Here is a 13418-nt window from a genome sequence, read left to right as displayed (position 1 = left end):
CTCTGTCGGATCTCTTCCACATAACTCCAGCATACCATGACTTGAATCAACTTACCCGACCCAAAGTCTTAGAGTCAGAATCAGGTGAGCATCACATGAAGGACTTCTCACAAATGTCCCCCAGGAATGCTGTCCCTGGCCACCCAGCTAATTCCTACCACTAATCACTCTCCAGTCCTTCATGCTGCTTTATTTTTCTTCATACCATCTATTATATGACATTATCCCTTGCATTTGCTTATTGCCTAGCTTCCCTCCCCTAGGATGTTCAGTGCATAAACAAAGGATTTTTTCTGTTCTTCATCATTGGATTTATTAGTCCCAGTACCTGATGATGCCTGGCATATATTAAGTGTTCAAAAACAAAAACTATTGAATAATTAATACACACACACACACATTAAATGAAACACATCAGAACAAAGACTCAAATATGATTATTTTTCTTTTTAAAAAATCTGGGTTCTGCTATGAGCCACACTTTCTACTAGGCATTTTACAAATATATCTGTTTCACTTCATTTTCATATTATTTCTTTCAGTCAAGTTTCCCAATTGTGAGAGCCTTTTATAAAATAATACATCTGTGAAAAGGAGTCAGGCACTATATTGTAGAAAAAGCTGCTTTATCTAGATTTGAATACCAGATCTGCCACTAAGTGTGAGGTTTGCTAAGCAAAGCTACATAATAATATCATATTATACCCCTATGATACAAATGGGGATTTGTATCATAGGGGTATAATACTTGCTCCATGTATTACAAGTTATCATGAGCATAAATGTGAGAAACAAAAAACTTGAGTGTGTTAGAAGTGACACGATGTAATAGATGATATCGTGTAGGTTCCTATAAAGTGTTTCAGGAAAGACTTGCTATAAGCTGTTGAGAGAAAGCAAAAGAGCAGGGACAGTTGCACCATATCCTCTCATGGAGGGCCAGAGCCTCCAGAAAAACTTGGAGTAACTGGGAGGTTTCCAAAGAAAGGCTTTCCACTCAACAGGACAACAACCAGGTCAACTGCAAACTATGCTCAACTCCTCTCAGACTGCATTTTTCCACCAAGAAAAATAAATGTCTCGTCTAACCTGGAGCCAAATATTTTTTTTTTAATTTTTTATTGTTGGCTGTTCAAAACATTACATAGTTCTTGATATATCATATTTCACAATTTGATTCAAGTGGGTTATGAGCTCCCATTTTTACCCCATATACAGATTGCAGAATCACATCAGTTACACATCCGTTGATTTACACATTGCCATACTAGTGTCTGTTGTATGCTGCTGCCTTTCCTATCCTCTACTATCCCCCTCCCCTCCCCTCCCCTCCCCCCCCCCCGCTCCCCTCCCCTCCCCTCCCCTCTTCTCTCTCTGCTCCCTCTACTGACATTCGTTTGTCCCCCTTATATTATTTTTCCCCTTCCCCTCACTTCCTCTTGTATGTACTTTTGTATAACTCTGAGGGTCTCCTTCCATTTCCATGCCTTTTCCCTTCTCTCTCCCTTTCCCTCCCACCTCTCATCCCTGTTTAATGTTAATCTTCTTCTCATGCTCTTCGACCCTACTCTGTTCCTAGTTACTCTCCTTATATCAAAGAAGACATTTGGCATTTGTTTTTTAGGGATTGGCTAGCTTCACTTAGCATAATCTGCTCTAATGCCATCCATTTCCCTGTAAATTCTATGATTTTGTCATTTTTTAATGCAGAGTAATACTCCATTGTGTATAAATGCCACATTTTTTTTATCCATTCATCCATTGAAGGGCATCTAGGTTGGTTCCACAGTCTAGCTATTGTGAATTGTGCTGCTATGAACATCGATGTAGCAGTGTCCCTGTAGCATGCTCTTTTTAGGTCTTTAGGGAATAGACCGAGAAGGGGAATAGCTGGGTCAAATGGTGGCTCCATTCCCAGCTTTCCAAGAAATCTCCATACTGCTTTCCAAATTGGCTGCACCAATTTGCAGTCCCACCAGCAATGTACAAGTGTACCCTTTTCCCCACATCCTCGCCAGCACTTGTTGTTGTTTGACTTCCTAATGGCTGCCAATCTAACTGGAGTGAGATGGTATCTTAGGGTGGTTTTGATTTGCATTTCTCTGACTGCTAGAGATGGTGAGCATTTTTTCATGTACTTGTTGATTGATTGTATGTCCTCCTCTGAGAAGTGTCTGTTCAGGTCCTTGGCCCATTTGTTGATTGGGTTGTTTGTTCTCTTATTGTCTAATTTTTTGAGTTCTTTGTATACTCTGGATATTAGGGCTCTATCTGAAGTGTGAGGAGTAAAGATTTGTTCCCAGGATGTAGGCTCTCTATTTACCTCTCTTATTGTATCTTTTGCTGAGAAAAAACTTTTTAGTTTGAGTAAGTCCCATTTGTTGATTCTAGTTATTAACTTTTGTGCTATGGGTGTCCTATTGAGGAATTTGGAGCCCGACCCCACAGTATGTAGATCGTAGCCAACTTTTTCTTCTATCACACGGCGTGTCTCTGATTTGATATCAAGCTCCTTGATCCATTTTGAATTCACTTTTGTGCATGGCGAGAGAAAGGGATTCAGTTTCATTTTGTTGCATATGGATTTCCAGTTTTCCCAGCACCATTTGTTGAAGATGCTATCCTTCCTCCATTGCATGCTTTTAGCCCCTTTATCAAATATAAGGTAGTTGTAGTTTTGTGGATTGGTTTCTGTGTCCTCTATTCTGTACCATTGGTCCACCCGCCTGTTTTGGTACCAGTACCATGCTGTTTTTGCTACTATTGCTCTGTAGTATAGTTTGAAGTCTGGTATCGCTATACCGCCTGATTCACACTCCCTGCTTAGCATTGTTTTTGCTATTCTGGGTCTTGGAGCCAAATATTTTTACATGTTACAATTTATAGACTCCTTTTGGGAAGAAATTAGCATTCTTAATAAAATCTTAAGCATTTTTTTCCAATAGGATTAATAATTGTTCTTAAAAAACAGTTATCTGTTAACCCAGCTATCAGTTAAGAGTTTGGTGATTTTTTGGGGGGGAGGGGGTACCGGGGATTGAACTCAGGGTACACAACCTCTAAGCCACATCCCCACCTCTATTTTATATTTTATTTAGAGACAGAGTCTCACTGAGTTGCTTAGTGCCTCAAAGTTGCTGAGGCTGGTTTTGAACTTGTGATTGTCCTGTCTCAGCCTCCCAAGCCACTGGGATTATAGGTGTGCAACCACAACACCTGGCATGTTTGATGATCTTTAACTGAAGTTCTTTTTCTGTAACAGTGAGTATCAAAAATATGTACAGAATAATTTCTGTCTGTTCTAGGAGAGTTTGTACATGTGTTCTTAAAATGGATGATGGTGATAAAACACTTTGTTATCCATTGTGTATAATGAAAAGAGTAACGTAATCTAACCATGCTTTTTCCCTACTGAATGCCCCTGCCTACCAAAAGGAAATACTTAAATTGATATAAATGTGGGGACATTTTACCCTTTAGAGTTGATAGCTAGGTTGAGAAGTGTTATTTTTGTCTGTTTTAGCATTCAAATGTGCAATCTTTAAGTGAGAGTAAGAGATTTGGAGGTATGTTGTAGTAGGAAAATGTACTACAATGGAACATACTTTCAAATCATAAACTAACACTTGCCTAACAGCATGTCCTTCAAAATACCTGATGCATGGTCTTCCTTTTTCCCCTTTCAAATTCCTTCTTTTCCCACATTACAAAAGGGCAAACCCTCATTTCTCAGTAGTTGGTTTATAGTGCACTGTCTTGTGGGGAGTGCAAATTTCAGGCCACGGAGCAAAGGGTCATTTTGAAAGACCCATAGGGTTATAGATGTTGAGAAAGTGAAAGACTTCCATGACAGAGAAGCAAATTCTTTCGGGAGTGAGAAGAAAAGTTTCCATTTCTTTCCTTAGAGCAACAATGAAGGAGGACCTAATCAAGTTATCAGTCAGTAGAACACTGAAAACCATTTTTCTGATCAGTCTGTGGTTTAAATGTGACGTTTCCCCCAAAAGCTCATGTGCTGAAGTCTTAGTTCTCAATGCAGCGATGTTCGGAGGTGGAGATTTGGGGAAGTGATCATGAGAGATCTGACCTCATGGATGGATTCATCTATTGAGGGATTCATGGCTGAATGGACTATTGGAGGATGGTGGAAACTGCAGAGGTGGGGTCTAGTTGGAAGGAGTCAGGTTCTTGGGGGTGTGCAGTTAGGAATTATATCTTGTCCCTGGCTTTCCCCCACCATGCCCTTTTCTGCAGTGATGTTCTGCCATACCTCATGCTCAAATCTCCTTTAAGTTGTTTTTCTCAGGTATTCTGTCATAGCAATAAAGCTGACTAATAGCATATGATCAAGAGTTTAAACTATAGAGTTGAATTTCACTGTTTTATTCCCTAAACTTATTTATGAGGCAAGATTTCTTAAGCACTCCAGTTTTTTTTAAGCATTTGTTTATTAAGTCTATCTTATTCTCACAACCAATATTTACCTATGCATAAATAAACTATGTTTAACTCCCTATAACTCTCATTCAAGAGATGTTTTACCAGTAAAATTTCACCTATGAGTAATAAGCATAAACATTTTTAACATACTTGTTGTTATGATCAGCTGTATACTAGTAAATCATAGTGCAATCCAAAAGAAATTTTATTTACTATTTAGGGCTTTATTGTCACAAGCACTTAAAAAAATTAACTCTGTGCATATGTGTATGTGTGTGACTAGAGTATAAAAGATACTCAAGAGAAAACTTTCAAACAAAAGAATCATATATTGGATTAAGTTTTGAAGACGGAGAGGAATAAATTAGTTCTATGAACAAAAAGAACTATATAAATCTGCTGAGTTTTGTAGAAAAGCTTGTTGTGTTTTTTACATAGATGATGATAAATAGCAAATCATTTTGACATTTAATTTAGTTTCCACTGGGTTCATTTAAGAGTTTTTTTTTAAATCAATATTTATATTGTCAGAAATGTCACCATTTACAAATATTTAAACTAATGATAAACTTTAGCTATTAACTTAGAAAATTAGTATAGCACACAGCTTTTCACAATTCTTTAAAGGGTACTCAAAGGAAAATGGAGGTACTGTTTTAAACTCCCTGTAAGCCAAGAAATGACCATCTAAAATTCTGACTTCTAATGGAAAGACAAAGACACAAATTATTTCAGAAAAGTGCAAAAGTTGCCCTCAGCATCCCTTCCAAGTTGCTAAATCTGGAACTCTGAGCCCAGTAAATGTTCAAGAAACACTATCTCACTGATGAAGTATTTTGGCCATTCATCTGATACCTATTAACAGCAGGTATAATATATCTTATTAATTCTAACCTTCCAGGGGATATTCTTTCAAGTCTTGGTCAAATAGGAGTCAAAAGTATGTTATTGAAATAAAGCCCTGGAGTGGGTAATATATATGCTGAATTTCATTCCTAATTCTCTCTAGATATCCACTTATTGCATGTCCACAGTACATTAGGTCTGAAGCCCAGTCCAGGAAGCCCAGCAGATGAACAAAATATATTCTTTATCTTGAAGGAACACTCAGGAGGAAATGGAGGTGTTCTCTGGCATAGGCTCAAGGATTGGGAAACATGGCTCAAGGCAGCACAGAGGCAAGAGTGAGGGGCTCTCGGGAAGAACAGGCAGAAGGCAGAGTCAGAAATGGACTTTCAGAAGAAGGACGTTTGAACTCAGTCTTGTAAGATGGGCACAGGTTTGACAAGAGGATCCCTGATAAAGGAAGGAATACAACAACCAGGGAGTGAAGCCATTTGGCTACCTAGAACCTTTTCCCTTGTACTGCAAATAGTTCAGGATGGCTCAGTATGGGGCTATAACTGTATCCATGGTATATGCACTGGGGATGAAGAAATGACAGAGTAGCAAAAGGTGAAAGCGAGGAGTTACTGAAGCCATATGGAGAGACTTTATTATATGATATACTGCTGCACTCGGGCTTGCTCCTTATAGCAAAGGGCACCATCCCAAAGCATGACTTTAGGATGAGATTTGCCTTTTAGAGATTACTGCAGTGTAGACATCAATTTTATGGTTGGAGGAAGGAAGATAGGCAAGACTACAAACTACACTATCAGCCAAAAGACAATTATTCATGCTCCTAGAAAAGCCTCAGGCAGCAAAAAAGAGGCTGGGTGGTGAAGGGAGGACCTGAGGGATGTGTCTCTAGACTCATTAGTTACCAATAATATAAAGCAGGGGTATAGAAGAGAAGAGGCGAGGAGAAGCCCAGGGTGAGCTAGTTCTGGGTTAGATAATTGAGTAAATAGAATTGCTATTTGCAAAAATACAGCACCTCCAGGAGAACAGCCAATTACCAGCAAAGAATGATACAGCTCTCTTTCTCAGATGTTTCTACTTGGTGTATCAAAAAAGTATCTGTATTTAAAGTTTGCCAGTATAGCACAAATACATTGTAAGAGAATTCAATTATTCCTGAATTATGTAGCTCTTTCCACAGTATGATACTGCAAAGTTATATATTAGATACACTCATTTTAAAGGTGGCTCCAAACATTATGAAATGCTTCCTTTGGAACAGTGGGTCCCTGACTGGGGGCAGGCTCATCTCATGTCTTAGTGCATTTTAAACCACATTCCTCATTTATTTGGTGAAGTAGATGGCACAGGTATTAACATCCTTTATGACCTGTGAGGTAAAATTACTTGCACCCTATTACATGTAGTAGTTTGTAAGCCCACTGCAGAGCAGGTCAACAAAAGGGACCAAGTCTTTGTTTTCTTGGAATTTATCTGCTGGTGGAGGTGAAGGGAAAGGTGTGGTTACATTACCTAAGGTAGCTAGGAAAGGGACAGCTAAGATCACATTTGAGTAGGCACTCATCAAGGAGAAGGAAGTAGTAGGCACATACATAAGAGAAGAGCTTTCCAGGCAAAGGGAACTGCATCTGAGAAGTTCCCAGGTAGGAGCAAAGCTTGATGTACCCATTGGGGAGGAATTCTAAATGCTGGGACAAATGCAGAGCAAGAAGTCCAAGTTACAAGGGCATTCCTGGGAGGGTGAAGGTGAAAGACTTCTGGCATCTTAGGGCTGCACTGGCACAGCCTGAGTTCCCTTGGGGTAACCTGCAAAACCGACCACTGTTGCCAACATGGTGCCTTTGAGAAACTGCATGATGACTCACATTTGGAAGACAAGTCACAGCTCAGTTAAGGACTGCCTATTTCGGTATTGAAATGGGGCCAGGAACAAACTCATTTAGTTTTGCCTAGAGAGATAAACTTTAAAAATCTTTAGATGAACAGAATTCATCTTATTGCATCCACTCTGATCAAGAACTAACCTGCAGTCTGAGGGCTGATGGCTTTGTCCCAAAGGTTCAGTCACGCCATACCACCATTGGTGGGAGACATGGAAGAAGAGCTTCTTCCAAGGCTGTTATAGGGATTTAGAGATGCCACATTTCCCCACAGTCTCCCCCCCATTAGCTCAGCTGGATAGGGCAAGGGGAAATGACACCCCCCTGCCAATGGTACACCCCTGCCAAGCTGAGTTCCTATTTACACAAACCTAAAAGTTATAGAGGGATGGGGTGTTAGGCTCCTCATTGGCTTTGAGAAAGGCCATCCTAGGCATAGTAGTCCAGCTGACCCTTTGAAAACATTGCCCATACCTCCCACCCTGGGGTCATTTTCCATTGCTGCTTTATGAGCTACCTATTCTTCTGCAAACTGTCTCTTAACAGTTTTTCCCCATTTGGCTACATGGCTTCAAAATAAATTTGTGAACGGTGATGCAGATCAACTACTTGATTCTCTCAGTGTGGCACAAACAACACTGTAACAGAACTAAATCATTCCTGAGTTATATAGCCCTTTTCACAGTTTCACATTGCAAAATTATATATTATATGTACTTATTTTAAAGGTGACTCCAAACATTATGATTGCCTCCTTTGGAATAGTGCTGTAAACCTGCAGGCCCCTGCCTGGGGGCAGCTCATCTCATGTCTAAGTTCCTTTTAAACCACAAAACTCCTCATTTAGTTATTGCAGTCACTGGCCAATATTTTGTTCCTTAAGTCACCATTTCCATATGCTTTAACAGCACTTGTATGTCTCCTTCCTAACAACTTTCACAGTGGCAACTTTCATGTGTATGCAGTGATAAATTCTCCTGTCTCTCTCAATATCTTGCAGCCTCCATTAGGGTAGCAATCACATATTCTTGCCTACTGTTGCATCTCTAGAATTTAGCATAATGTCTGACACACAGTCAGTGCTTAATAAATAACTGCTAAAAATACTATGAAACATACTCAATAGTGGTAATGGTTAGTGTCTGGGTATATTAGGCAAAAATCATTCAAATCAAAGATGAGGAAGGAGAAAGCTTGGCTATTCTTGTTTTTGACAAAAGGTATAGAACAATTTTGCTACTATTGGGGTCATAAACTGATTTTGGAGACAATTCTAAAAAGTTTGACTAGAAAGTCAAATACATTCATTTGACTGTGCACAAAGATGACCAATTTTAAAATGTAACTAAAAATAGAGTAAGAGTTGATTTTTTAAAAGTTTCACACAGGTTAGGCCAAATTAAAAAGGAAAAGCAATCATTTCTTTTATCAGGCATGATATTAAGTACTCCATTCCCCCCCCCCCCACTTAATCCCATCCCAGTTCACAGATAAGGAGATTGAGAATGCACAGTGAGTAAGTGACAGAGCCAGGATTTGCATCTAGGTCTGTTTTATTTCACAAGACATGCTTTTAATCGGAGCCATGTTTTTAAGCTAAGAAATAAATGCTAACAGGGAGTGATAATATGTTATTATCTGTCTCTCAAACACCCCCTCCTCTGCCTCCCATGACAAGGTACAACCCTATAGTCTGGAATCATCACCATTTGGGGCAAATGCCCAAATATTTAAAAAGGATTTGAATGTCAATGATGTTTCATCAGGAAAACAGGATAATTTATAAAAAAATCAATGGGAGGAATATGAACTAGCATTTTGTGTTTGTTAGTTTTTTGTTGCTGAGACCAAAATACCTGACATGAACAACTCAGAGAAGAAAACATTTATTTGGAGCTCACAGTTTCAGAGGTTCAGTCCGTGGTTAGCAGATTCCTTGCTCTGGGCCTGAGGTGGAGCAGAACATCATGGCAGAAGGATAAAGGAGCCAAGGACAAGATATAGTGAAAGGGCATTCCCCACTCACATGAACCACTTCCTCCAGCCATGCCCCATCTGCATGCAGTTGCCTCCCAGTAGTTCATTCAAACTACTTATCTATCAAATGGAATAATCCAGTGATGAGGCTATATCTCCCATAACCTAAATCAATCCACTCTGAACATTATTGTATTGTCTAACTCATGAATCTTTTGGGTACCTCAAGTCAAGAAAAGAGAGATTTAGAATAACTGTGGTGTTTGAATACCCCCAAATTCATTTTATCCTAAGCTTGTGACCTCCAGACCATGTTTTTAGTTAGGAATAAGACTGTATGAGTAAAGGACAATATTTCCCAGACTCTGATTCAGGAAGTGAGAAGAGGCACTAGGTACTACACAATGAGATACTATAAGAATATGATGATTTCTAGGAAATTTCCTTAAGAGACCATAGGTTCTTGCCTTTCCCCTCTTCACCACTTTCTTATTTCCTTCTTCTACTATTGAGAACTTGGATGTGATGGCTAAAACTTCACCTTGGATCATGAGGTAGGGGCTCATCTTATGAAAGATCCAATAAAAGAGAATACAGAACTAGGACCCATGTCTAGATCATCTGTTTATAACTTTTACTTTTAATGTGAAAGAGAAACACACATCACTTGGATTAAGCCATTGTTCTTTGTGGTCTTGGTAACTGGTAGTTAAAGCTAACTAATCCAGCAACTAACCCAAAGTGAGGACAGTTCTAGTGCAAACCCATCAGTTTGCAAAGTTCAAGCCCTAGGTAAAAGCCTGAAGAACTCCTGGTTCTAAATAAGAATAGTTTTATTTATTTATTTTTTAAAGTATTTTGAAATGCTGAAAATAATTTGACAGAAGAAAATAAAAAAAGTTTGAATATGCTCTCAATTTTGCATATGTGAAAAAGAATCCAAAGGAACATGCTACTTGGCCTTAAAGAATTTGGTCTCCATCAGAGATGCTTAGAGGAAGCTCTCAGTCCCCTGCATGGAGCTGGAAACAGAAGAAAAAGAGAAGCTGTGCACTGGCAGTTTCCATTAAAGTCCTACTGCAGAAGAGTGGGCATTGCAGAAGGAAGCTGTGCAAACGAACACAAGATGAGACAGACAAGAAGAATTACAAAGGACTCTGAAATTGAAGAAGCAGGAGATGAAGTTCAAATATACACAGCCTGGAAAGGGACAAGCAGAATCATGTGACCCATATCAAAGACAGCATAAAGGCCAAAAAGGCAAAAAGGAAAGGTCAAGGTTGAAGCCCTGACAACTCATTTTTTATTCATTTCCTTTACTCTGTTCACAATAGCATTGAAGGAGTAAATTTAAATTGTGTTGCAATTGAGTAGAATCCTAAATGAAAGGAAGTCATAGAACAGGGAGTTTATTATTACCCTTTCTTTGATCGTTCTCAGTGAATGGCAGTGATAAGAATTTAGGAGAAACATTCAGTGATTGGAGTTAGGCCTAGTTTTATTAAAACTCAATCTTAATGATCCAAAAAAGAAGAATAGACTATCATGTCTACCAAAGGCATTATTTTACACCCCAGCTAAAACTAAGTCACTATCAAGCATGTAGGAAGTTTAGAGAATAGAGATGAGAAATAAAAATGAAAGAAGGCAATAGCAATAAAGGAAGTCAGCAACATGAAAACAGACATGACACAAATTAGAAGGCATTTTATAAGTGGCTAAATTAATTCTCCACTGTGCTTTGGTTTCCAAAAATTCCTTTTTTCCTTTTGGGTAGGCACAAGTCGAAGTTGTTTGCTGGTACCTCCAGTGCTCTGGAAGTGGGTACAAGCAGTGAGAGATGTTATACTGAAGGCAATGCAAACCATTCCACCAACTGGGGAGTAACATGACATAATCAGAATGTATTAATTTCTAATAACATCACTGGATACTAGAAAGAAGCTGGGATGGAGAAATAACAATAAAATTTGAAAATTCAACTTGAAAGAGACTAAATGAAAATCAGGCACTGGATTAAATAGGCTATTTTTTTTTGTATGGTTTGTAGAGAAAAGAGGAACATACATATTTGAAATTTTAAAAAACTTGCTTATATGTAAAACTGGTTAAAGTCAGCATCTTCTAAATTTTAAAATATTTCCCCCTTCAACTTCAGAAAGCAAAACACAAAATGACAAATCTCAGGCCCCTACCAGAAAATACCAAAATAGATCAGTCTAAAAAACTCTGGACAACCTAGTATTCTTTTAAAGTTGTATTCATCAGGGCCTTTTATTTTAATTGATGTTGCTGTTTTCATTCTATAGATTACAGTAAACTTAATTCTAACACACCTTTTTTTTTTTCTTTGAAAAGTGGGTATTAAGAAAAGTGCTACAACTCAACTGTGCACCCAATGACAGATTAATCCACTCCACTCCCTGAATGAAGGGCCCTCTTTTAAGCTTAGAGCAGTATCAGACATGTTAGAGCTTATAATCTTAAATCATACAGACCTAATTACCTGGGGGATTAACTGTCATTTACATTCTCTTCAAGAGTGGAGCTGCTGACTAGGAAAGCCAGGGGCCAAGGAAAGTCACCTTGACATCCACAACTCAGACCATTTGGGGTTCTCAGGAGGAGTAACCTGTGCACAGATGGGTACTAGACTCGTTAATTAATTATACTGTTCTTTTCTGTATTTTAGCTGTACACCTAGACTTGGGAGACAGCAGTCTGGTAAAGACACATGCCACTTAATTATTAGTAGTAGAAGCCATAGACAGTTGAAGCGCTGGGACTGGACCCAGGGCCTTGCCCACACTAAGCGTGGTGCTCTACCACTGAGTTACACTCTCAGCTTCTAATTCTTTTCAATACACGCTAAACAAATAACCTATTTTAAATTGATTACATGTTTACAATTTAAAATTTTTTTATGCAAATATGTTTACAGTAGAGGTTTTATGTGTATGTGAGTGTGTGTGTGTGCACACACACTGTTTTAGGCAGGGTGGATTATTCAAGAAAAAACAAAAACAATGGTTTTTGTTTTTAAATTTAGGTTTGTCCTTTGGGGGGGTGGGGGACAGGCGGTGGAGTATTGAGAGAGAGCCTTTCTGACACAGAGAAAAGTCTTTCACAAATGACATCTGATTAAGGGCAACCTATGGACTTTGGGAAGTCAGTTGAGGACGCAGATTAATGAGCCAACTCTCAGCCTCCTCCCTTCTGCCCTCTCAGCACCTGCTCAACTACAGCTCAGGAGAAAGAAACTCTGAACGTCTCTCTTAATGGGCATCAGTTGCCCCCTACTCCTTCAAACGGAAGAACCACGAATATCACCAAATTACAGACGAATACCAAGTATCCAAAAGCATAAAATGTTTGCCAACAAGCAGCGCCAAGGCAGGGGCAAGTGAAAACAACCAAATGTAGACCCTTTGAGGGAGTTTAACTCATCTGGGGAGAGACCCCAGCCTGAGAAAGCAGAACCTTTTCCCCGGGCGCCCCGACGACTCACACACAGGTGCAGAGCCCAAGTGCTGGGGCAGAGAGGGGATCGACTTGGCGCGGCTGCCCACTCCTCCTGCCCCAAGAGACCCCAGCATCCAGGAGAGGTCCTTTCAGGGGTAACGCTCCCCTCTCTCTCAAAGGCAAGGGAGCAGTGAAGCCCCCACTCATCTCTCCGGCCGCGCCACCTGCCCACACCCTCGCTTGCAGGTGAGGCACGGACAGGTAACCGCACCTGCTCAGCCAACCCCACCTGCTGCGTCCCCTTACCCTGCCCTCCTCCGCCTTCACCACCTGGGTCGACTCGACTCCTCCTTAGCGAGCCCGGGTGTCACGCTCCGACCTACCTGCGCGACTCCAGCCCCGGGCGCCGGCGCTCTCCGCAGCGTGCGCCCCGCGCCTCTCCGGGCGCGCCGGCGGCGGCCCTGCGCCCGCACTTTCCCGGCTGCCCGGGGCTGCGGACTCAGCGGGAAGCCCAGGCGCTGCCCGGCTCGCCGCCTCCGACCGGCTCCATTGTGACGCGTCGCGTTCCGCCGGCCAATAGGCGAGCGGAGGAGCGAACCGCTGACTAAGTTCGCGGGCGGAGGAGGAGGGGACGGGGCGGAGGCTGGGAGGAGGCAGGGTGGAGGCGGCGGCCGCGGCGGTGGCAGTGGCAGTGGCAGCGGCGGCGGAGGAGAAAAAGGAGGAGGAAGAGGCTGCGGCCGCTTGGGTAGCCGCTCCTGCTGCAAATTTTTCAGCTGCCTGAGCCTGAGTGTTTGC

At 40.8% G+C, this 13418-nt stretch overlaps 1 protein-coding gene across 3 annotated transcripts in view; it reads right to left on the bottom strand.

The window, feature by feature from the left end:
• Lrrc8b (leucine rich repeat containing 8 VRAC subunit B) overlaps window positions 1–13135 on the bottom strand; it is a 71015-nt gene extending 57880 nt beyond the window's left edge. For 2 of the 3 annotated variants that reach the window (XM_058585047.1, XM_046461387.2), the window contains exon 1: window positions 13007–13129. The gene's annotated coding sequence lies outside the window, so the exon portion shown is untranslated. Of the gene's footprint in view, window positions 1–13006 lie in introns of all 3 variants that reach the window. The other variant, XM_046461397.2, reaches the window with a different exon arrangement.
• Between the last annotated feature and the right edge of the window lie 283 nt (window positions 13136–13418).

Source organism: Marmota monax, unplaced genomic scaffold, assembly GCF_021218885.2.
Source record: "Marmota monax isolate L192 unplaced genomic scaffold, Marmota_monax_Labrador192_F-V1.1 WCK01_AAM20220418_F8-fsc00070, whole genome shotgun sequence".
Lineage (NCBI taxonomy): Eukaryota > Metazoa > Chordata > Mammalia > Rodentia > Sciuridae > Marmota > Marmota monax.
This window is presented reverse-complemented; position numbering and strand designations above follow the sequence as displayed.